The following is an 18,847-nucleotide window of genomic DNA, read 5'->3' as shown; positions in this document are numbered from 1 at the left end:
GCCCCGTCGTCTCTCTCGCTCCTTCCGAACTGTGCGCCCCTAACCTCTCCCTTAAAAATCGTTGCATGAAATTGCTCTGATGGCGATCTCTCTCTCTCTCGCTGCATCCCCCACGCCGTCAGGTCTCGCTGCCTCCCGCTCGCCACGTCTCCGCCCCTCGACTCCTGCCTCCCCATCTCTCTCTCCCCTCTTCCCCTCCCGTTCCCCGGTTCCGCCAAGTTCCTGTGCCCCTCGAAGCGAGCCCCGGTCCCTCGCTGCCATTCGTCCGCCCCCCTTCGATGCTCTCCCTCAGGCCTCCCTCGCCCCGTTCCTTGGCCCCCTCTCTCCCTCGCCCCGCTCCCGCCTCTCTCCATGGAAGCTCTCCGCGGGTCGCGTCTCCTCACTCCTCCGGACGCCGTTCGGCCTCCTGCGCACACCTCCTGCACCGCCGCCACCGCCAAAGATCCCCCGTGCAGCCTCGAACAGGCTGTCGGGGGCAAGCGCTGTTAGTGGCGAGCAGCAGCACCTACGAAGGCTACCGGCACTGTGGTACACGAGGGGGGTGGGTGGCCAGAAACCACGGCCGGCACCCCTTTGTCTCCCCAGCGGTGATGTTTTACACGTCCCACAAGGTACTACTTTTAGGCGGAGTCGATCTCGGGGAGGCCCACGACCGGTTCATATAATTGTCACACTTCTAGATTTTTGTTGTTTTTATTTTTTTACCTACGTGACTTTATCGAATAGAACCAAAGAGTATAATTGTCACACTGTTTTTGGGCCGTGAGCAAGGAAATCCAACTCGGGGTCTCTGCAGAGTTCGCTCGAGTTTGCAAACGAAAAAACTAAAACGTGTAGCGCTAAACGACCAAATCGGTGATGACAATTCCTGCTGAACGCCGCAGAAGACCAGGCCCACAACGTGGATAGCAGAGCCACGCCCCACCGGCATCAAACTCTGCCCACACATTGTAAACAAATGCAACTCGTGTAACGCGTAGGCTTTTCGCAAGCAGCATTATTCGTGAATGTTTTTGGGGGTTAGTTCGCGTTATTGTTAATGTGTCGTAACCCTCCACCACCACCGCCCGACACGGACAATCAGTAAAACAAATGCCATTGCTCCACTGTAGGGGCGGCCAGGTGGATTTTCAAGAACGCCAATGTTGGTTTCACTGTTGTTAGATTTACACATTTTGGCCGAGGAGGCGAAAATCCACGAGTTGTTAATTCACATCAAAATCTGAGAATTCGCGGTGAATCCACAAATTTGGCCTAGTCTGCTGTATCCATCAGTCACTTTCCGCATCAGATATTAACCAACATATCCATGATGCAACGTAACAACTGCAGTCTAACTGCATTTTAAATGGATTAAATAAGCATGGACTGAATGACCATTCATTATGAATATCCCGAGGTAACACCAAAACACACTTTACGCACATTCAACAATCTAACAACAATTCTACACTATGTGCCTGTGTTCAACCAAGTTAGCGATCTTAAAACCATTCAAACTCACCACCACCACCACCACAACCAAACCACCAGAATCGTCAAATCGAAATCCCAACGAAGCGAACGGCGGTCCACAGAAGTACGTCCTGGCACGAGAAAACATTCCCCGCTCAAACACAAAGAACACCACCACCCATACACTCCACACCACCACCACCACCACCACACCACCACCACCACACCCCACACCACCACCACCACCACACCACCACCACCACACCCCACACCACCACCACCACCTCCCCTACACCACCACCACCACACCCCACACCACCACACCCCACACCACCACTACCACACCCCACACCACCACCACACCACCACCACCATACCCCACACCACCACCACCACACCCCACACCACCACCACCACACCCCACACCACCACCACACCACCACCACCACTACCACACCCCACACCACCACCACACCCCACACCACCACCACCACACCACCACCACCACTACCACACCCCACCACACCCCACCACACCACCACCACCACACCCCACACCACCACCACACCCCACACCACCACCACCACATCCTACACCACCACACCCCACACCACCACCACATCCCACACCACCACCACCACACCACCACTACCACACCACCACACCCACACCACACCACCTCCCCTACACCCCACACCACCTCCCCCACCCCACCACAACACACCACCTCCCCTACACCCCACACCACCACACCCCAAACCACCACACGCTACACCACCACTACCACACCCCACACCACCACCACACCCCACACCACTACCACACCCCACACCACACTCACCACACTCACCACACACACGCTCACCACACTCACCACGCTCACCACGCTCACCACACACACCACACTCACCACACACACACCACACACACCACATTCACCACAAACACACACCACACACACCACACTCACTCACCACGCTCACCACAAACGCTCACCACACACTCACCACACACACCACACCACACACACTCACCACACACTCACCACACACTCACCACACACACACCACACACACACCACACACTCACCACAAACACACACCACACACACCACACACTCACCACACACTTACCACAAACGCTCACCACACACTCACCACACACACTCACCACACACACCACACTCACTCACCACACTCACCACACACTCACCACACACACACACCACACTCACCACAAACACACACCACACACACCACACACTCACCACACACTCACCACACACACACCACACTCACAAACACCACACTACACTCACCACACACTCACCACACCACACTCACCACACTCACCACAAACGCTCACCACTCTGTTCACACACACTGTTCACACACACTGCTCACCACACTGTTCACACACACTGTTCACACACACTGCTCACCACACTGTGCCCCGGAGAGGCCTACCCACCTGCTGGGAGGCCTACCCACCTGCCGCTGGGAGGCCTACCTACCTGCTGGGAGGCCTACCCACCTGCTGGGAGGCCTACCCACCTGCTGCTGGAGAGGCCTACCCACCTGCTGGAGAGGCCTACCCACCTGCCGCTGGGAGGCCTACCCACCTGCCGCTGGAGAGGCCTACCCACCTGCCGCTGGAGAGGCCTACCCACCTGCCGCTGGGAGGCTTACCCACCTACCGGGAGGCCTACCCACCTGCCGCTGGAGAGGCCTACCCACCTGCTGGAGAGGCCTACCCACCTGCCGCTGGGAGGCCTACCCACCTGCTGGAGAGGCCTATCCACCTGCCGCTGGGAGGCCTACCCACCTGCTGGAGAGGCCTACCCACCTGCCGCTGGGAGGCCTACCCACCTGCTGGGAGGCCTACCCACCTGCTGCTGGGAGGCCTACCCACCTGCTGGAGAGGCCTACCCACCTGCTGGGAGGCCTACCCACCTGCCGCTGGGAGACCTACCCACCTGCCGCTGGGAGGCCTACCCACCTGCTGGGAGGCCTACCCACCTGCCACTGACAGTGGTACCTGGAGCGTGCTGACGCTCAGCTGATGTGTCACACCGTGGCGAACCCCGCAGCTAACTCATTCACGTGGAGCAGGCCAAGAAACGACATTCCAGTCGTGGGCTGAGCTCAAAAGGGCTAACTCGAGCACCATCCTGCGGCGGGGAAAGGAGGCGGTGCAAGAGGTTCAGCCGAGCCCACAACAGCCAAGAATCTGCTGTCTGGGAGAGGGGGGTGGGCGCTGTTAAACCCTAGCACATGGGCGAGAAGCCGTGCATGTGTGACGAGTGCGGCAAGACGTTTTTCTCACGCTCGGCCTACAAGTATATATATTTTTCTATTCCACTTGTGTGTAAATCTGTGTATACCCCGGATATTTTAGAGATGGCAATTCTCCTGCTGTGTGTCCTACTGCTGTCCCTCCCGGCCATATCTAGTGTCACACTCAACTCTACAAACGGCTACCCTCGTTATTTTGCGTCAATACTTGTTGCTCGATTTGCCACTACACCTGCAAATGAAACAGCTCATAGACACTTCTACACTCCATCATTGTATCCTTTTAAACCCTATCTTTGTCCCATTACTTCACCAGCACTCCTTCCAAACTTCATTTTGCTCTTAAAAATAACACCATCTGCGAGCTGCTGCTATTCGTCCAAGGTTCGCCGCTCTTCATCCTTTCACAGAAAATACTTATGCAAACTGTTAATTCTACATTTCTTATTCCTGGGTGGTATTGAGCTTCATCCAGGCCCAAATGAAAAGAGCTCGTATAATTCTGTAGATTTTTCTGGCAGGAAAGGTGTTGGTGTTCTACATATCAACATCAGAGGGCTTGTGATTAAATTAAGTCAACTAAAACTAGAAGTGGCAAATCTTGATCCGGACATTTTTTGCCTAACAGAAACATTTCTCACTCCTGCCGTCAATAACTTGCAGATTACGATTGAAAACTACAACCTTTTTCGGCTTGACTGAGGATCTAAAGGAGGTGGAATTGCCATCTATGTTCGTAACACTATTGCATGTTCACCAGCTCACTCTTTGTTTAAAAAATGTTGCTTTGAAGGTCTGGCTCTCAGAATAACTCTCCCAAATAATCAACAGATATTGGTAGTGTGCTGCTATAGACCGCCTTGTGGGAAGGATGTTGAAGCTGCATCGGCACTGAGAGAGCTTTTTGGGGGCCTCCCTAAAGGTGAAATAATTTTAGTGGGTGATCTAAATTGGAATTGGCTAAACCTGCCGGCCGTGGCCACAAATTTTACAAATGAATTTAACTTGTTTCAATTAATAAATGTCCCCACAAGACCCAACCTAAAAAATCCGGGACAGTCAACTCTGCTTGACGTCCTATTGACAAATGCCCCTCACAATTTCGCACTGACTGGTGTTCTGGGTAATAACCTTAGTGATCACTCCTTCATTTTTGGTGTGAGATCATCAGCCAGACCCAAAGCCCCCCTAAAATTGTTGAGAAGCACTCTTTGAGGCACTTCAGCACTCAGGCATTTACAAATGATGTGCTTCACTCGGATATTGATAAGGTCTGTGATATACCCAACCTGACTACGGCTTGGGAGACTTTCAGGTACACATTTCTCCAAATTCTTAACAAACATGCTCCGTTGGTTAGATTTAAAACTAAAGGCAACCGCCCACCATGGTATGATCCTTTGATTACAAAGCTCATGAAAACTAGGGACAAGGCTTGGGCATGTGCTCAGAAAAGTAATTTGGTAAATGACTGGCTAGAAAACAGGATTTTAAGGAATAGATGCGTAAAAAATACGGCATGCAAAAAATGCCTATTTTTCCTCCACTCTCCTGGAATCACATGGAAATGCCAGGATTTTTTGGAAAACAATCAAATCTATCGAAAAGGCATCCAAAACAGAAAATCTGCCCGTTGAGCTTCACCGAAATGGGGAATATTTTTCAGATCCCAAAAAAATAGTTGACAATTTTAACCTTCATTTTTCTGAAGCTGGTAATCTTTTTGATAATGTATTGGGAGTCACCCCTGCTCCTGCAAATTCCTACACCCCTGTCCAAACATTAAACGAATTTAGTTTCCAACCAATCCACGAAAGTAATGTTCTGAAACAACTGTCCTACCTCAAAGGGTCCTCCTCTACCGGAGCAGATAGTTTTCCCGTCTTTGCTCTACTGTTGGTCACCTAATATACAAACCTATAGCCCATATTTTCAACCTGTCCATCAAAGAAGCATCAGTTCCTCTAGAATGGAAACATTCCTATGTCCGCCCACTTCACAAAGGGGGCCCTAAAGATGATCCCAATAACTACCGACCTATCTCAATTTTGTCCCCATTGATGAAAATTTTTGAAAAATTATTGAACTACCAAATTAGCAGTTTCCTGTCCACCAACAATCTACTACATCTAAAACAATCTGGGTTCCGGAAAAAATACAGCACCACATCTGCTGCATTAGACTCTTTGAATCAAATTTACAATAGCCTTGATAATAAGCAGTACTGTGTCTGTCTTTTTCTTGACCTGTCCAAAGCTTTTGATACAGTTGACCACAACACCCTGCTTAGTAAACTAAGTTGCCTCGGTTTTTCCGAGAACACAGTACAATGGTTAAAAAATTACCTCTTTTCTCGCACCCAAACTGTATTCACAGATGGTTGGAGGTCAAACAGTGTTAAGATAACAAAAGGGGTTCCACAGGGTTCCATCCTCGGCCCCCTCTTGCTCTCTCTTTATGTCAATGACTTGGGCACTGAACTGGATCATTCCAGGGTAAATCTTTTTGCAGATGACACGATACTGATTACTGCTGGCCGCTCTCCGGATGACGTGATTGCTAAGCTCCAGGGTGATTTCAACAAACTACAACATCAGCTAGTTTCTCTTAAACTAGTCCTGAATACCTCCAAAACCAAGGTGCTATGCTTCTCTCCGGGACTAAAGCAGGAAGTTATTTTTCCCCAATTACATTCCTTGAATAATTATCAAATAGAGCAAGTCAAGATCTATAAGTATCTTGGGGTCATCCTGGATTCAAAACTTAGTTTTGAAGATCACATTGATTATATTGGTAAAAAGACAAAAATAAAAATTGGTTTTCTGTATCGACACAAGCACTGCTTCCCCCCAATGTTCCGTTTGGAATTGATAAAAGCTACCATACTGCCTCTACTTGACTACTGTGACATCGTGTATAAATCAGCCCCAAGTACTGTACTGAAGAAGCTTAATTCCATCTATCACTCGGCCTTAAGATTTGCATTGAACTGCCCATATAGGACTCACCACTGTGATCTCTACATTGAGTCAAACTTAACATCTCTTAATGTTCGACGGCTTGTGCACCAGATCTTATTTATTCACGATGTCCTTACAAAAAATTCCGCAGACTACCTACTGGATCTCCTCTCTGTTTCAAAGAACAAATATGACCTCAGGTCTTCGCTCATTTACCAGCTTCACATTCCCTATTGCCGTACAAAAACTGGAGGAAGGTCCTTTGCTATTGATGCCCCCAGGGTCTGGAATGCTATTGCCAATAAACTGCAACTTGAATCACTACCTATGAGATCTTCACTCAAAACTGCTCTAGAGGAGTTGTACAACCCTAGCTGCCACTGCTATTCAGTGGCCTAAAATATGGGTCTAGAGTTTGGTGTTATAATTTATTTATGTAGTTTATTGTTAAAAATTCGGTCACAGTCCCTATGATCACTGTTACATTGGATTCATGGCTTTTATTTTGGTGATTTTCGAAAAGTTTTTTTTTGTTTTGGCCATGTTTTTGTTTATAGTAGTACGGAGTTAGACTGATGGCCTTAATCTTAGTTGTCTTGTGGTTGTTGTTGTTATTTGACTTGCATCCCACTGGGATTTTTGCACACAGCATTGGTGTACGGTGCTATTTTAGGAATATTTTGATATTTTTTTCCTGTATTTTCTGTTTGCACAGTCACATAACCACTGTAAGATATTTTCTTGTTCATGTTTTTGTTTGTTGCGGTTGCACCCGATTCAAGAGCCGAATGGCTCACAGGGCTATACCAAATAAATGAACTATGAACTATGTCCTAGTTCGACAAAATCTACGTCAACACGTAATACAAAACTACAATTCGTGTTGCAGAGAATGAACCTCCTCTACGTGTAACCTTTGAGTGGTATGCCACGTAACTGATTAATGATCCGAGTGTTCTCCCTATTTCAAAGACAATGAGTTGCTCCAGAGGGAGATGCTTCCTGAAAACACAAAAATACCCTTGTTTGGTTCTTTCCTCCAGTCTCATCCCTTCACCTGATGAAGGCCACTTGTGTTGTGGCCGAAACGTCGTGAGAATTTTATTGCGTGATTTTATTTGATCAATTTATTATTTTATTCTCATTCTACGTGGTGACTTTACCTAAAGAACCAAAGAAGATGAATCCTTGCAGTCACGAAAGCTTTAAATCGAAAAACAAAAATACCCTTTGACCTGTATCACAATAACAATGAGTCTCACCTGAGTAAGCTGTACAGGTTACTTCCATAACACACACTTTGTCCTAACATCACTTATTCAATGTTTGACCCTTACAGACAAAATGTTACATGTACGCACACAATCAGACAAGTATTAATTCTAAATTATTGACAGGCATATTAACAAAATTGAATTACTGCACTGAAATATACTGCATCAGGTTACATCGCATTAACATGAAGCTATTTTTAAAAATACGCACCGTCTGCTTAACAGTGTATGTACAACGTGCTATTGTATTGTCATTCAAAACGAGTAGGCCATTGCATGCTGGCGTCTGGGTCAAAATTGCTCAAATTCTAAACATTACCTACAAACTCCACAACTAAGATGCCACATCAATCATCGCCCCCTACTGACAGGCTCTTGTCCACATGCAGGCCGGTGCAGGGCCACCACCTTGTGCCACACAGGGGCAGCTGCTACTTGGGGATGCTCTTCAAGTGTTTGAGACGAGATACAAAACTCCGAATTGCCAGAGGCGATTAAGCAAGCACCATATAAATGGATTTTAAAACCGAGTGAATGCTTGGGAGCTTATTGGCTCTCGCTCCTGGTTCGAGATCTACCCAACCCACAGGTCCACAAAAACTGGCCGCTCTAACCATGCAGGTTTAACCTAGGAACTGAGTGTCCAACTTCACATTCTTGTCATTAAAGGCCTGTGACAAAGGTGCATCCATTGGAGCGACCAGAGTGGAGTCGGCTCCGGGAGAGGCAACCACCTTGCCCCACGGCGCTCCTCCACTTCGAGGTCTGCGGAGTACTTCGCCACCACCACCAGCGTGGCGATCTTCACGGCTGTGCTCACTTTGGTTCTGCTGCTATCGCAGCCAGTGGTGGAACTCCTCGGAGGATCTCGGCGTGGGGGTTCGAACATCAACGGCTCCAACACCACCACCACCACCACGATCAACAACTACTCGGGACTCGTGAAGGACGTCTCTCCACCGGCAGCGGTCGCCACCTGGGGACCGATGTTCACCAGTGCCAGGACATAGTGGACAGCGTGCTCCCTGCTCTACTGCAGGCTATGGGTCAGCTGAGCGGCAGCTGCCAGGACATAGTGGACAGCGTGCTCCCTGCCCTGCTCCACGTCGTGCGTCAGCTGTACAGCGGCTGCAAGGAGGCCATCGGCTCCACCGTGCCGCTGAACACCCCGCACATCGCCGTGCGTCTCCGGCGTTTCGTACGTCGCAGAGTTGAGTGAGCAACATCCATCGTCGTCGTCACCATCAGCCACGGTCAATCCACTAGCGGGTAGAGACCTCCCCCGTGCCGTCGCCACCTCCCACGATGCCGCTGTGCGGTGATCCACCCAGCGCCTGACACGTGGAGCGATTTCATTGCTTGATCTCCCCACTGGGCATCCTCTCGGATGACCCCCTCGCCGCCCATCGGCATCTCTCGCCCCCTTCGCGCCCTCCACCGTCACCCTCAACTCTACTCGCGGTTAAATTTTGATTTAAAGCTTTTGTGATTGCAGTAATTCATATTCTTAGCTCTTCCGGTAAAGTCATGTTGAAGGGAAACAATAAAATAAATATATATAAAAAATATAAATTCTCACGACGTTTCGACACACCTGAAGACGACCGTTTGTGTTATGGTCGAAACGTCATGAGAATTTTTATTGTTTTATATATATTTTATTATTTTGTTTCCCTTCAACGTGACTTTACCGAAAGAGCTAAGAATATCCACTCACGGTGTTTTCAACAGCCTGGTTGGGCACTGGAACGATATCCCGGACAGTACCGGATTAAGCTCGTGCGGGTCCTGTGGCATATATTATAATGGTGCCCAAAATAAAATAAAAAAACACAATTATCAAAACGCAAAGTTTACACATCTACCGGGTCTCCACTTGACTTTGGATTGTCTCGGAGGAAGTCCACCCACACCTCCACTTCCACAAACTGCTGGGAGTTGCCTCGCTCTGCCTCACAGTCAGAAATCTCCTCCTGCTTCACGTTGCCTCTGTCGATGTGAAGGTCCCATTTTGGAGTTGAATCTTCATCTTCACATTTCACCTTCACTCCTTTGCTCTTCACTTCTTCACATTTCACCATCACCTCTTCATGTTTCACCCCGATACCTTTAAAAGTGTCCAAGCTGGGATTTTCTTCCGGTTCTTGTTTCATGAGGGATGGGCTCATGGTGGCACTTTGACTTTCACAAGCTGATTTCAGACTCCACTCCTTGTGGATCTTCTGATGCTTCTGTGTTCTCTGGTGTACTTGAAGTTGTTGTTGCTGTGCAAACGTTATCCCGCACGGAGTGCACCTGAAGGGTTTCTCTCCTGTGTGTGTTCTCTGGTGTACTACAAGAGTAGATGAATGTGCAAACGCCTTCACGCACATACTGCACTTGAAGGGTTTCTCTCCCGTGTGTGTTCTCTGGTGTTCTACAAGAAGAGATGAACGTGGAAACGCCTTCATGCACACACTGCACTTGAAGGGTTTCTCTCCCGTGTGTGTTCTCTGGTGTGCTACAAGAGTAGATGAATGTGAAAACGCCTTCATGCACACACTGCACTTGAAGGGTTTCTCTCCCGTGTGTGTTCTCTGGTGTGCTACAAGAGTAGATGAATGTGAAAACGCCTTCCCACACACAGTGCACTTGAAGGGTTTCTCTCCCGTGTGTGTTCTCTGGTGCTCTGTCAAATTTCCAGTCCGGTCCGTGCTGTATGCACACCGGTCGCATTGTTGACTGCGCTGAGTGCATTTGCTCCATCAGACCAATTCTGCAGAGGAAGCGTCAGCTGCAGACAGAAAAAAATAATATCCACACTATCTACACTTCAGTATCGATGCACAGAGGAAAGCATATACACACAGTAACACGTGACTTACACGTCTATACTTATTCACATATTCATGATATAGTGGAAAAGTGTCCCAAATTCATCACACGGACTGTTATGGCACACAATGAGAGGGCAAATGGTTATAAACATGCCTGGAAGCCCTCGTATCTTCAAAATGAATGTTCACCAAAAACTCCGAGCACACAATTTCAGCTGTCTGGCTACAAAAGGAATATTTATGAGAGCTAAATTCAGCTGACATAGCAAAGGGTGTTGAAAACAATATTATTTGTGTTAGGCAGAAATGCATAAATTAACGTTCAATCGCAACTTAGAGGTGTGAATCCAGGCTCAGATGTCCTTGAATGCTGGGATGAACAGTTCCCACTTCAGCTGAATGTGTGTGCTGTGTTCACCTCCTGTTTCCATTATTATAAAGAGTTCCAGAGGAAAACAAAAATAAACTACTGTTATGATAAAACCTCCGTGTTCGACAGAGTTAATAGACGTTACTGCAAACACAAACTGTACACTGTCACTGGGTAAACAGGCGGTGGCGTGTCTAGAATCATGCCTGGCCACCTTCATCTGCTCAGCATTAATGCTTCCTCACTGCACCAAGTAATTAATTGAGGATCAACGAACATAGCCGAGGCTAACTGGAGTTTGCGTGTCTCTCTCCGTGGTGAGATGTTAACTACCTCACCTGGTATACAGGAAGTCGTGGGTTCGATCCCGACCCTGACACCTGCTGTATATTTGGAGTTTGCGCGTCTCTCCGCTGAGTGTCTTTGACCGATAGACATTGACACACGTATTCTTGTTTCTTTCATTAAAGTTACGTAGATAGAAAATAACAATAACAGATAATAGAATTACATTAAATAAAGACCATTTGTGTTGCGATCAAAATGACGTGAGTTTTTTTGCTTTATTCACAATTATTTATTTATTGTATTGCTATTTTTATTTAATTTTCTATCTACGTGACTTTACCGAAAGAACCAAGAATATTAATTCCTGCAGTCACCAAAGTTTTCAGTCAAAACATTCACACACGTTGACAAAGCCTCACCTTGTGTTGTTGTGGGCAGGTCGCTTCTGATAACAAGAGTGGTATAGCAGCTCAAGCGGGCTTGGCCTGCTAACAAAAGAACGAAAATCAAAACTGCGTGAATATTTACAATAAAACAAAGTTACAAAGTGGCGAGCCGGGTGAAGACAAATTAAACTTAAGCGAGATAATTAAAGTGAACGCAATCAGGCGAGGGCAGGAGGCAGGGCCCCGCGTGGCTAGGCCCCGCGTTGTAAAGTTCCAACCTGGACATCGATTCCAATGCTCGCTGCTACTCAACTGACATCCCTACGAGAGAGAGCGAGGCTCTACCTTGGTTAACAACAACAACCACCACCACAACCACCACCACCACGACAACCACAACAACCACAATCGCAATGATAATTTCTCACCTCGGATTTCAGTGCAGGAAGCGTTAGTTTCCTGCTACCTCGTGACGTCACCCGGCAGCAGGTGACATGACGTCACATCTGGGGTACGAAACACGCTCCTCCCACAATGAGCCGCTCCGTAACTGAATAAATTAGAGAATGAATAAATTATGTTAATGTAACATGTCCCATATGTCGTGGGCAATGAACCCGTCGCAATAAACTCGTGACGGCTTTAACGAACACATTATGCTAATGAGCCGCCAGTCACTGGGCGTAGCTTTGCCCAAATAAGGATTGGCACTGGAACGCAATCGGCAGTGACCCAAGCGGAGGTGACGTCACGCTCAAGAGCGCGGTGGAATACCTTGGTGACATGACGTCACTAGCAAGGTACACCTCACCCTGGCGTTTCACGCCGATGAGGTAATGCAGAGTGGTGACGTCACAGAGCGGGGTTGGAGTTTAAGTTGATTTAGATTCATTTTACATTGTTCCCTCCCTTGGGTGTGTGGGCTCAGCTACAACAACGTGGACATTATTGTGTATACACTGTGTGTGTGTGTACACTGTGTGTGTATACACTGTGTGTCTGTGTATACTGTGTGTGTGTGTACTGTGTGTGTGTACACTGTGTGTGTGTACACTATGTGTGTACACTGTGTGTGTGTACAGTGTGTGTGTGTGTACACTGTGTGTGTGTGCACTGTGTGTGTGTACAGTGTGTGTGTGTGTACACTTCTAGATTTAAAGCTTTCGTGACTGCAAGGATCCATACTCTTTGGTTCAAAGGGTAAAGTCACGTAGGTCAAAGATGTTGTACTGTCCCCTGACGATATCCTTGTCAGCTTCGATGTGGTCTCTTTGTTCACCAAGGTCCCAGTACCTGATACCATTGAAATAATTGAAAATTTGGTCCAACATGGACTAGACCCCGACACACCTGCACTGGTTAGGCACTGCCTCAACAATACCTACTTTACTTGGAATGGCTCCTACAAACAAAATGAGGGTACCCCCATGGGATCCCCCTTATCACCAGTGATAGCCAATATTTTCATGGAGAAATTTGAATCAGACGCCATCCAGACTTCCACCCTCAGACCTTCCCTGTGGAAGAGATATGTGGATGACACTTTCGTCATTTGGCCACATGGCCTCCCAGCTTTGAACCTTTTCCTACACCACATCAATTCCAAACATCCCGCCATCAAATTCACCATGGAAGTGGAGAAAGATGGCAAGCTACCATTCTTAGATGTTCTGTTTGAGAGGAGACCTGATGGCTCATTGGGGCATTCTGTCTACAGGAAACCCACCCACACAGATTCCTACTTGAAACCTGATTTCCACCACCACCCAGCCCAAAATAATTCTCTCATCAAAACTTTATACCATAAGGCTCATTGCATTTCGGACGAACACCACCTGACCAGTGAATTAAAACATGTACACCTGGCCCTCAAAAGGAATGGTTACTCTGACCGTATAATCCGCCAAGCTGTTTCTCCCTCCATACAGAAACAACAACTTGATACTCCGGTCAAAACCATCACACTACCATATATAGCAGGCGTTACTAAAAAGATTTCCAAAATTCTAAACAAACACAAGATCCAGGTTCGGTTCAATACAGTACACAAAATTCGTGATCTGATCCCATCCGTGAAGGATGTCATTCCTGACTTACAGTACCCCGGGGTTTACAAATTGAGTTGTACCTGCGGTGATTGCTATATCGGGGAGACAAAGCGACATGTCTCTGACCGAATCCGCGAGCACAAATCAGATTTGAAACACGGCAAAACGAATTCTTCTGCCGTGGCTGATCACTGTTACAACGCTGTGGGTGATCACGATATCATTTTCTCCGATACCAAGGTTCTTTGCAAACCCACGGGTTTTTATCAGAGATTTGTTCACGAGGCAATTCAGATCTACAAACACAGACACAATTTCAACCGAGATGGTTTCAAATTTAGCAACCATTGGAAAGATGTTCTAAATCGAACTAAACATTAAACTAATTTCAATGGTACAGTATATTTTTCAAGTAGTGGTACCCCAAACTTTCGCAGCTCTTATAAATTCCCTTTTCACACCATCAATAGGTAAACTCTCCCCCCCCCCTCCCGCGCCAAACGGCAAGTCCACCGGCACGTACAACACCTCTTTTCTAAAATCGGCCAATCAAATGCTAATTTTTCTTTGCTAATTTCTTTGTCAGGACACCATGTTTGCTCGCACAAAGTTTAAAGGTCCGCGGTCTGAGCGTGGTTGTGTTTCGCTAAATTCTCCTGTTTGATTTGTACTAGGTGCCTCAGTGAATGTATATGCTCTGACTTTAACATAGCTATTTCTGTGACCAGTTACAAGCTAATCATTCAGCTATTTCAATGCTAAATTCTATGCTAATTCCTTTGTCAAGGGGTGCCTCTGCGGATGTGTATACTTTAACTTATCTATTTCAATGAGCCATTTCAATGCTAAATTATATGCTAATTCCTTTGTCAAGGTGCTTTGTTTCTTCTCACACAGCTTAAAGGTCGTGATCTGCGCGTGGCTTTTTCCACTCCAGCGCTGTCCTCCAGACAGTCTCGTCCCTTCACCTGATGAAGGCCGCTTGTGTTGTGGCCGAAACGTCGTGATTTTTGTTATTTTATTTTTTACCTACGTGACTTTACCCAATAGAAGCAAAGCGTATGGATCCTAGCAGTCACGAAAGCTTTAAATCTAGAATATAAATGTAATGCAATACAACACAGAGAGTCGGCCAACATAAGAGTCAACACCCCACCTTGTTGATAACGTTCTTCCAAAGATTGCTCAATTTGAAAGAGAGACAAAACACAGACAAGGAGACACACAGACAGAGAGAGATAGAACACAGAGACACACAGAGAGAGATACACACATACAGTGAGGGAAAAAAGTATTTGATCCCCTGCTGATTTTGTACGTTTGCCCAATGACAAAGAAATGATCAGTCTATAATTTTAATGGAAGGTTTATTTGAACAGTGAGAGACAGAATAACAACAAAAAAATCCAGATAAACGCATGTCAAAAATGTTATAAATTTATTTGCATTTTAATGAGGGAAAAAAGTATTTGACCCCTCTGCAAAACATGACTTAGTACTTGGTGGCAAAACCTTTGTTGGCAATCACAGAGGTCAGACGTTTCTTATAGTTGGCCACCAGGTTTGCACACATCTCAGGAGGGATTTTGTCCCACTCCTCTTTGCAGATCTTCTCCAAGTCATTAAGGTTTCGATGCTGACGTTTGTCAACTCGAACCTTCAGCTCCCTCCAGATTTCCTATGGGATTAAGGTCTGGAGACTGGCTAGGCAACCCCAGGACCTTAATGTGCTTCTTCTTGAGCCACTCCTTTGTTGCCTTGGCTGTGTGTTTTGGGTCATTGTCATGCTGGAATACCCATCCACCATCCATTTTCAATGCCCTGGCTGAGGGAAGGAGGTTCTCACCCAAGATTTGACGGTACATGGCCCCGTCCATCGTCCCTTTGATGCGGTGAAGTTGTCCTGTCCCCTTAGCAGAAAAACACCCCAAAGTATGTTTCCACCTCCATGTTTGACGGTGGGGATGGTGTTCTTGGGGTCATAGGCAGCATTCCTCCTCCTCCAAACACGGCGAGTTGAGTTGATGCCAAAGACCTCCATTTTGGTCTAATCCGACCAAAACACTTTCACCCAGTTGTCCTCTGAATCATTCAGATGTTCATTGGCAAACTTTAGACGGGCATATATATGTGCTTTCTTGAGCAGGGGAACCTTGCAGGCGCTGCAGGATTTCAGTCCTTCACGGTGAAGTGTGTTATCAATTGTTTTCTTGGTGACTATGGTCCCAGCTGCCTTGAGATCATTGACAAGATCCACCCGTGTAGTTCTGGGCTGATTCCTCACCGTTCTCATGATCATTGCAACTCCCCGAGGCGAGATCTTGCATGGAGCCCCAGGCCGAAGGAGATTGACAGTTTTTTTGCGTTTCTTCCATTTGCGAATAATCGCACCAACTGTTGTCACCTTCTCACCAAGCTGCTTGGCAATGGTCTTGTGGCCCATTCCAGCCTTGTGTAGGTCTACAATCTTGTCCCTGACATCCTTGGAGAGCTCTTTGGTCTTGGCCATGGTGGAGAGTTTGGGATCTGATTGATTGATTGCTTCTGTGGACAGGTGTCTTTCATACAGGTAACAAGCTGAGATTAGGAGCACTCCCTTTACGAGTGTGCTCCTAATCTCAGCTCGTTACCTGTATAAAAGACACCTGGGAGCCAGAAATCTTTCTGATTGAGAGGGGGTCAAATACTTATTTCCCTCATTAAAATGCGAATCATTTTATAATATTTTGACATGCGTTTCTCTGGATTTTCTTGTTGTTATTCTGTCTCTCACTGTTCAAATAAACCTAACATTAAAATTATAGACTGATCATTTCCTTGTCAGTGGGCAAACGTACAAAATCAGCAGGGGATCAAATACTTTTCTCCCTCACTGTAGGCACACAGAGAAACAACGCCTCTGTGTCGAGGCCTTAAATAGAGAGAGAGGGGTGCAGAGAGAGAGAGGGGAGGGGTTTAGAGAAATCCGCGAGTCAATGCAAGGCCGTAGCCATGGAGTCAACATTGGGGGGGGAACAAATCTACCAGGGGCTCTGGGGTCTCCCCCCCCCCAGAAAGAAAATCTAAATTTGAAAACTAATTTTTAAAATATTGAAAAATTTCACTAACACATGGGATGGAATTTGTATTATTTGATACAATATTGTATAATATTGTATTGTATTACATTGCTCTGTTGTTTATTTTTTAACTTTTCTTGTTTCATAGTATGTAATGGCAGAGATTAGGGATTAATAAAGTACAACGCAATCATACAAACACAAATCTACACTTTGTTACATGAAGACAAGTCCACATTTTGTGGCCAAGGTTTAGCAAATTGTTTTTATTAACATAGCATAGCAATTATTATTTTAAATAATATTTTTATAGCAATAAATTGGGGGAGACATTTTGAGCATGTTTGATTATTGTGGGGGGATATGTCCCCCACCAATATATATTATAATTATTATAATATATTATAATTACGGCCTTGTGTCAATGAGAGATTTGGAACTTTGGTGACTGCAGGAAATAATAATAACACGAGTACACGCAGAGAGAGAGAAAGCACACTTATATTCTTGGTTCTTTCGGTAAAGTCACCACGTAGAAGGGGAAACAATAAAATAATTAAAATATTAAACAATAAAATTCTCACGACGTTTCGACTGCACCACAAGCAATCATCATTAGGTGTGAAAACCACAGCAAGAAACCACAGCAAGAAAATGTTCTTGCTGTGGTTTTCACACCTGATGATGATTGCTCGTCTTGCAGTCGAAACGTCGTGATAATTTTATTGTTTGATATTTTTATTATTTTATTGTTTCCCTTCTACGTGGTGGTGACTTTACCGAAAGAACCAAGAATATGAATCCCTGCAGTCAAGAAAGCTTTAAATCAAAAGCACACTTAATCAAAGAAACTGAGTAAAATTTTTGAAATGTAATGCAATGCAACACAGAGAGTCGATCAACACACAATAAACGCATAGCCTGGTAGATTACTTTCTTACAAAGATTGCTCAACTAAGCGAGATAATTGAAGCAAACGCGATCAGGCGAGGGCAGGAGGCAAGGCCCCGCGTGGCTAGGCCCCGCGTTGTAAAGTTCCAACCTGGACATCGATTCCCATGCTCGCTGCTACTCAACTGACATCCCTGAGAGAGAGAGCGAGGCTCTACCTTGGTAAACAACAACCACCACCACAACAACCACCACAACAACCACGACCACCAACACGATAATAATTTCTCACCTCGGATTTCAGTGGAAGAGCGAAACGAACGCTCCCTGTTACCTCGTGACGTCGCGCGGCAGCAGGTGATATGACGTCACGTCCGGGGTACAAGACACTCCCCTAGCACGAGCGGCTCCGTAACTGAATAAAATTATGTTAATGAGCTCGGGCCATATGTCGAGGGATGGGGGCGTGGGTGCTGAACCCGTCCCAATCAACTCGCGACGGCTTTCACGAACTCATTATGTTAATGAGCCGCCAGTCACTGGGCGTAGCTTTGCCCAAATAAGGAATGTACAGGAACAGATATCGGCAGTGACCAAGCAGAGGTGACGTCACGATCAAGGGCGCGGTGGACGGGGGTGGGGTGAATACCTTGGTGACATGACGTCACTAGCGAGGCACACCTCCCAACGGCGTTTCACACCGATGAGGTCATGCTGAGTGGTGACGTCACAAGCAGGGATGGAGTTTAAGTTGATTTAGATACATTTTCCATTGCTCCATCTCTTGAACAGAGACCCTTGCGTGCGTGAGCTCAGCAACTACAACGTGGACATTACTGTGTGTACACGCTGTTTCTGTGTGTACACACTGTTTCTGTGTGTACACTGTGTACAGACTGTGTGTGTACACAGACTGTGTGTGTGTACACACACAGTCTGTACACACAGAAACAGTGTGTACACAGTTTTTGTGTGTGTACACTATGTGTATACACTGTGTGTGTGT

General features: G+C 46.6%; 1 long non-coding RNA gene across 2 annotated transcripts; it reads right to left on the bottom strand.

The window, feature by feature from the left end:
• Positions 1-210: 210 nt before the first annotated feature.
• Positions 211-18,225, bottom strand: LOC142908849 (uncharacterized). 2 transcript variants are annotated; one of them, XR_012932011.1, is made up of 4 exons: positions 18,134-18,225; positions 12,272-12,393; positions 11,877-11,942; positions 211-466 (listed from the first exon to the last, which is right to left on the bottom strand). It is a non-coding gene; the product is annotated as an uncharacterized LOC142908849 (long non-coding RNA). The 2 variants fall into 2 exon arrangements; XR_012932010.1 differs by having other exon boundaries at positions 11,877-11,945; positions 18,134-18,222.
• Between the last annotated feature and the right edge of the window lie 622 nt (positions 18,226-18,847).

Source organism: Petromyzon marinus, unplaced genomic scaffold, assembly GCF_048934315.1.
Source record: "Petromyzon marinus isolate PM22_M1 ecotype Great Lakes invasive population unplaced genomic scaffold, UKy_Petmar_22M1.pri1.0 PM_G_Scaffold_104, whole genome shotgun sequence".
Lineage (NCBI taxonomy): Eukaryota > Metazoa > Chordata > Hyperoartia > Petromyzontiformes > Petromyzontidae > Petromyzon > Petromyzon marinus.
Note: the sequence above shows the minus strand (reverse complement) of the source record. Positions and strands in the feature narration are given on the sequence as shown.